The sequence below is a fragment of the Grammomys surdaster genome, unplaced genomic scaffold, assembly GCF_004785775.1.
Source record: "Grammomys surdaster isolate TR1022 unplaced genomic scaffold, NIH_TR_1.0 62, whole genome shotgun sequence".
Classification (NCBI taxonomy): Eukaryota; Metazoa; Chordata; class Mammalia; order Rodentia; family Muridae; genus Grammomys; species Grammomys surdaster.
Window position 1 is genome coordinate 5705277 of NW_021604564.1, and position 6909 is coordinate 5712185.

The window sequence follows — 6909 nt, forward strand, 5'->3', positions numbered from 1 at the left end:
GTCATAGGCAGAGTCATAGTGACTAGTCCCCTGAACATTCACCCAGCCGATACCCCTTCTGAAAGATATCTGTATTCCCTTTTTTTTTTTTTTTATTTTATAAACAAGACTGAGCCTGTCTTAGGTCATTCTGACAAGAATGCCTTCCTTACCAATCATGGATTATGCATTATCAAAAGCAATGTAATGTGTAATCTGTAAATGTAATTTATGAAAGTCTCTGCGCTCCCCTGTCTACTTTACAGAATGGTGGCTAATTCAATGAGCTAACATCATAAATTGTACATGTTAGGAACTTGCATTTAATCACTATCATTGAATTCTAATAATTTTCTTTTATTACTGGTTGTTTTTGACAATAAACTCTGCACAGGGCTTGGGAGATACATTCATAAGAAAAGCACAGTGGCCACTGGCCTTTCCAGTACAATAGAGGTGGGGTTGGCTGATCTCTAGGGCTTACTGGCTAGCTACTTAGTCTACATGGTGAACTTCCAGACAATGAGCAATAGAATTCTGTCTTCAGAACTATGTATGGGCAACTTTTTTCTAAGGAATAGCACCTGAAGTTTTCCTTTGGCCACTAGATGCACAAGCACCCATGCACCATGCACACGTATACACTGATACACAATAAACCTGTACATTTGTGAGCATATGCACATATACAATCTACACAGAAATCTACAACTTTTAGTTATAACAATTCTTGCATAATAGATATTGTGGATTTGGTATAACTGGTCTGTATAATCAATGTGAGCAAAATAATGGTACGTGGTCAGAGGAGCCAGACAAAAACATAAAGCTGGCCATTGTAATCTTGGGAAAGCAGCGAGTTCTCCAGACAGGGTCTAATCATCAAATAAAAGTGTCCTAAGATGCTTCTCATTTCACACCCCTCTTGATCATAACTAAGTTTATTACTGATCGTTATTTTAGTACAGTAGGCCAGGGAAGAACAACAGTCTGTGCAATGAAATTTTCTTTTTTTTCTTTCTTTCTTTCTTTCTTTCTTTCTTTCTTTCTTTCTTTCTTTCTTTCTTTCTTTCTTTCAACAGATCTTACCTCGAGTTTATTTGTAAAAACAGCATAGGACACTGGTCATCTGCGAATAGTGTGTGGGTAGGTGTGTCACGGCAGTCCATCTGTCTTTACGTTGGCATGAGCCTTTTCTATGGGACCTTCACAGGGAGCCTGGGCACCTTTGGGAGCCTGGGCTGGAGATGAAGCCTGGGCCTTAGCTGGAGCTTTGGCCTCTGCCTTGGTTTGAACCTTGGGCTTTGATTGGCAGAGCCTACGACCCTTGGCCATGTAGCTTCGAATCCGCTTCCCAAGCTTGGGGGGGGGGGCGATGAAAGCCAGGCGGCTGAGTTTGCGGCTGGGGCCCTTTGGCATCTTGGGCTTGATGGCCTGAGGCTTCACAAGGGCCTTGATGGCCTCTTTGCGTGCCTTTGCATTGCTGGCCTGCATCTTCTTCAGGCCTTTCTTGTTGTGCTTCTTGGCAAAGCGCATGTTCCTCAAGAACTTGGGGTCAACCCCCCTTATGAGACTCGTATCTTTGTGACCTGGGTTTCTTGATGCCATTCCTGTGCCATTTGCAGGACTGGTTGTGTGTGATGTGGTTCTTGGACTTGGCCATGTCTGCACAGTAACCCACGGCTTCCGCAGCGCCAGGGACCCGCAATGCAATTTTCTTAACTTTTTGTTTCCAGGTGCTTTGAACTTATGTTACATTGTTGCACAATGTTAGACTGCTCTGAATTCCAGTAAGTACTTCTTGAATGAACCTAAGGCATTGATTGATTGAAGGACCATATCTTTTTAGAATCAGAAGTAAATTCTAAGTTCAATTGTCTGCTTCGAATTTCCTTTATAGACAGATGAGGGGAAGCCATGGAACTTATAAGAAGAACATGACATAATTTAAAACCAGCCAAGGCAATCTGACATTGCCCTTAACCTGTCTATTGCATTTTGAATGGTTAAGTTATTTATTTATTTATTTTTATAATTTATTTTTCTCAAATCGTAATTCATTCATACAGGGGTTATAAACACAGGAAGGCAGGATGTGGGGAAGGGAATGACAATGGAGTGTGGTGTTCAGGGGGAATACAGATAGCTTCAGAACCAGGTATCAGCTGAGTGAAGGTTCAGGGGACAAGTCACTATGACTCTGCCTATGACTCACTTGTCCTTGTCTAAGTTGGTATTGTCTACCAAGGCTACCTAATTACAAGGTCTATGACTACTCAGGCTTGTAAATTTCCACAAAAGCTGCCTGTTTACATTAGCTTATAGCCATCTGTTTCAATGTTTTTCCACTGAGATCCAAGACTTGGTGTTAGTATACATGTATGACAGGCCTATTGCTAATTTTAGGCCTATGGCTGATTTTAGGCCTTCAGTGTATAAGCAGGGCTGCCCCTGACCTCTCCTCCCTTCTCTAAGTATAGAAGGGATGTGGCAATTCTAAACTTGTGAAGGCAGGGATAGAGGCCTGACCTCCAGTAATTGAAGGGGACCTTGTAATGGCTCCGGTCCCCCTGTCGTTGTCCAGTGAGGCATGAGGGCCATATGCATCCCGATGTCTTTTTCCTGGAGAGGGGATACTTTTGACATCAACCCCTATGCAGTCAGGCTTGTCCCTCAGGGAACCCAAAGACATATTTTTATCTTTTATTTATATTCCCTCTCAATGCTTAGCCTCGCAGCCTAAGCAAGAATTCAGATCGCCAGTCAGAGTGTGTTCTGGGTGGCCCCTCTCTGCTTGGTCTAGGGGTGGAAGTCCCCTCTTTTAGGTTGGGTGGAGATGGGTTTTGGTAACACCCTGTATAAAGTAACAACCTCATCTTGAGTCTCGTGGTCCTCCATAGCCAACTTATGATAATGTATCTGAGTAGGCTTTGCTACCAAATTATTTATCCGTTGTATCACTGAGTTAGTCCGCCTATTTGAGGGCCAGTGACCAGCAGAAAAAAGCAAAAAGAACCCAAATAATGGTCACAAGATGGGAGGAAATAGGGTGACAACCTTGGAGAGGCTGAAAACCAATTCTTGTACCAGCATTCATCTGTCTCTTTCTCTCTCTGATTTTTCTTAGGGCTTTCACTACCTATTTCATGCTCTCTTTAACCCTCCTTGTCTTGTCTATGTAAAGGCAACCTTCTTTTTTAAGGGCTGTACACAGTCAAGAGCTGTACACAGCCTTTTCTATTGTAATAGAGTAAATCAAGTCCAATAAGCATCTTTGCTATTTTAGGAGGTCTCTTCAGACAGTGAAATGAGGGACTTCTTCAGATTAGTGATGTCAATCTCTAGCTGTTTGATGTTCTTGTCAGTGGCCCTTCAAAGGTCTGAGTAGTACAAGTTCAGAGGCCAGCATCTGGATTAGAACTTCTAACAGCAGACATCACGGGTGATTTATTTTTACCTGGAAAGGAAAAAGAAGGGCATTCTCAGGGAGATTTCTCTTCCCTGGATGTAAATTGTTATTCATCATATTTATGGTTGGGCCTGGCTTTGTGGGGTATCTATTTTTTTCATTAATCTTTTTGGTAGCTGGTTAGCTGTGCCTTCTGTGGTATCAGACAGGCGTATCAATCCTCGGCCCCATAAGGGAACTGGGTCTGGACCATTCCCTTTAATGGTAAGAGGGTCCTTCCCCATATCTGTGGCAAAGTTTTGTTGGTCTCGGTGGTGCCAGAGGCAGTCAGCAGCAGGTTTGCCAAGAGCTTTCAGCTTTAGAGAGATAAAAGTAAACAAGGCATGATGGAGAGTATTTCAGGGGGACTCCTTCTGAGGGGGTACCATTCCCTCTGTTTTGTTTTTAAAGCCAATGTTTCAGAGTTCTTGTAAAATCACGGCAGAAGTGCCAACAGTCGCTCCTTCCACACTCAGAGAGTCATGAAGACCCTATTTAAGGATATATAAATCTATATTAATAATCTTTTGTCAAAGGACTGTTATAGCACCACCAAAAACTAATCAGACTATATAATATATCTATTAGTAATAGTTTCTTCTACTTTTTGTGAGATTACCTCTCTTTTGTCAATTAATTGTTGAGGAAAATTAGGATTTACCTCTCTCTTAGAATATTGAACAGATACTTAAATTCTTTTGTGGAGAGCTTAAAATAGGATCTTAGCTAATTAGCAACTCCTAGAAACTTTTGAAAATAATTTAAAATAAGTAAACTCTCTCCCTCTCTCTCTCTCTCTCTTTTTTTTTAGACCCTTTATCTGGGACGCTGTCTGAGTTCAACCTCCTGGGAGTCCGTCTTTCTCTTGGTTTTCTGGGGTTGGGTACAGAGCTTCCGCCTGAGACTTGCTCTATGCTCGGGCCCAGACCAGAAGTCCTGAATGGTTAAGCTATAATTGGCTTTTCAGGAGTACTTACATGTTGACTCTTAATTTATCAATATCCAGAATCATAAAATTAAAGTTGTGGGCACAGTACAGAACAAAGTGATAATAATAGCCATCATTTATTTTTTCCTGTTTCTAGGTACTATTTCTAGGTACTATTTCAGGGTACTGTTCTAGGTACTATTTCTAGGTACTGTTCTAATTCTCACATTTCTCAATGGCTTCTCCTTGATCATCACTCTTCATTTCATCTTCTAATTTTGTGTCATGCTCAGGCTGTTCTTTGAGTCTGTTCTAACAACTTCTCATGTTTGTACTAACTTAAGGTCACACTTTCTTATTAAACGGTCTTGTCACAAGAAATCTGACTTGAAACTCTATGGAGACTGTTGATAAACATCTTTAACTGGTGTATACTCTAATTTTGTGTCTCTAACTGTATTTAGTTTTTGAAAATGAGCAAGGGGCATTCATCATTCAGATACTGGGTTTAATACTTTTTTTTTTTTTATTCTGTAGACTGTAGGGGTGACCTGGTTCCCTCATATGTCTTTAATGACTTGTTTTTAAAAGATGTTTTTATTGTTATGTTTCCCAGGCTAGTTTTGAATAGATAGGAAAGCGATCTCTCCTTATCATCCCCACTGTTTAGACAGCAGGTTGTACCACTATGTCTGACTCTGGAATATGTTCAAATATTGTGTGGTATCCCAAATAGATGTTAGATGGGACAAGGTAGTAAAAATGAAATAGAACAAAAGACCTCTTTTGCCAGCATGCAAATATATCCTAAGATTATAGTTTGTATGAGTGTCTGTGGATTTCTCAGGTCAGATCTCATATACCCCAGGTAAGAGATAAGAATTCAGTCACTCAGATCATCTGACAGTTCAGCATGTGTCACAGATTTTCATTTATGCTTGTAGTTGAAGACTATTACAATCCAGAAGGAATAGGAGATAGGTCCCTGAGACTAGTGGTTTTAATTTGATAAGAGAGGAGGATGAGACGAGGAATGTAATTGGTACAGGGCAGAAGATGATACCATGTTTGAATTTGATGGAAGGAAGGCTTGTTCTTAATGGACCAAGCCATAGAAGACAATATGAAGATGAAGACTGCCCAGACTATCCTGAGCATGTTTTAGAAACACAGTAACTGAGTTAATTTCTGGTCTACATTCAATATTCTAGGTTGCTGATGTCTTCCCCCAAAAGAAATCTGGTGAGCCACCAGGAACCTGTTTGAAAAGATTATTATTCTTTTAAGGTAAGAGAATGCTTTTCATTGTCAAAAACTCAGCCTGTGTTTAGAAGTTGTTGTGTATGGCATAAATTAATTCCTTATACAATGGATGCAAGTTGACAGATCTGAAATTTGAACTTAGCCTTTTCTGGCTTGAGGAGCAATAAGAGTAACTCAAACAAGAAAAACGTAATTTAGAAATATTAGGCAAAGAGATACATCTTGGGAGGTGACAGAGTGGAAGGGACGTGGTCAAAACCAAGCAAATGCCGTCAGCTAAGTAGAGCCGATTTTAACTGAAAGAAAAGTGCACATGCTTATAGTTCCTTATCTAAAATCCACCCGCTCTGTGGAAATCTCCAAAGCCCTTCACATGAGTCACATGACAAAGGGAATTGTGAATTGGGACAAGGCATAGGCCACAGACTTTTGCTTGGAAATCATAGTCAAGGGTGAAACTGTGAGGAAACAGTTGTGATGGGGTAACTGAAACCTTGTTGGGAAAGAAAGAAATGGGAGCCAGTGTAGGATGACAGTCAATTAGATGTTTGCCCATAACATAAATGGAGAAAACTTAGGTGAGTTTCTGGATCTCATTATCTTTCTCCATGGGCATTATTAACAGGAATTTTTCCATGTTTGTGGAAGTGTCTAAGCCCAGGGACTCTGTGGCTGAGGGAGGAAGGGCCAGAGACTTGCTGAGATCTAGGCTGGATGGAGTTCACCCTCACTTTCTTCTAACCTAGACACTAAGACAATGCAAGTCAATGGAGGCTAGTTGTCTGGAGAAGTCAGCTCATTATTGTGCCTATATATACACTGTATAAATTACAAGTTTGTTTCTGTTCGTAAGTCTGGTCTTACTGTCTTCCTCATCTGCCTTAACAGACCAGAGAAAAGTCCACCTTCATATTATATAACTGGAAGTATGTACTGGACAAACTCAGCTTTTCAATCTTGAGCATATTATAAAGTAATTTGGGGGTTTCATATGATTCCAGTATGAAGTGGGTGTCACAGATAAATACAGAAACAATGTGCTTTCTTCATGAAAGATCACATCTCTTTTTTATGGAGATGAAAGTCTTTGTTGAACCACGTGGTTCCTGTCTTCAGTTTTACCTATCTTTTTCATTGGGAGAGCGGTGACAACTCAAGAAAGAATCATCCAGCTTTTCAGCGTCACTCAAATTCTGAAGGTTTGAAAAGAAGAAGAAGGAGGAGGAGGAGGAGGAGGAGGGGAGGAAGAAGAAGAAGAAGAAGAAGAAGAAGAAGAAGAAGAAGAAGAAGA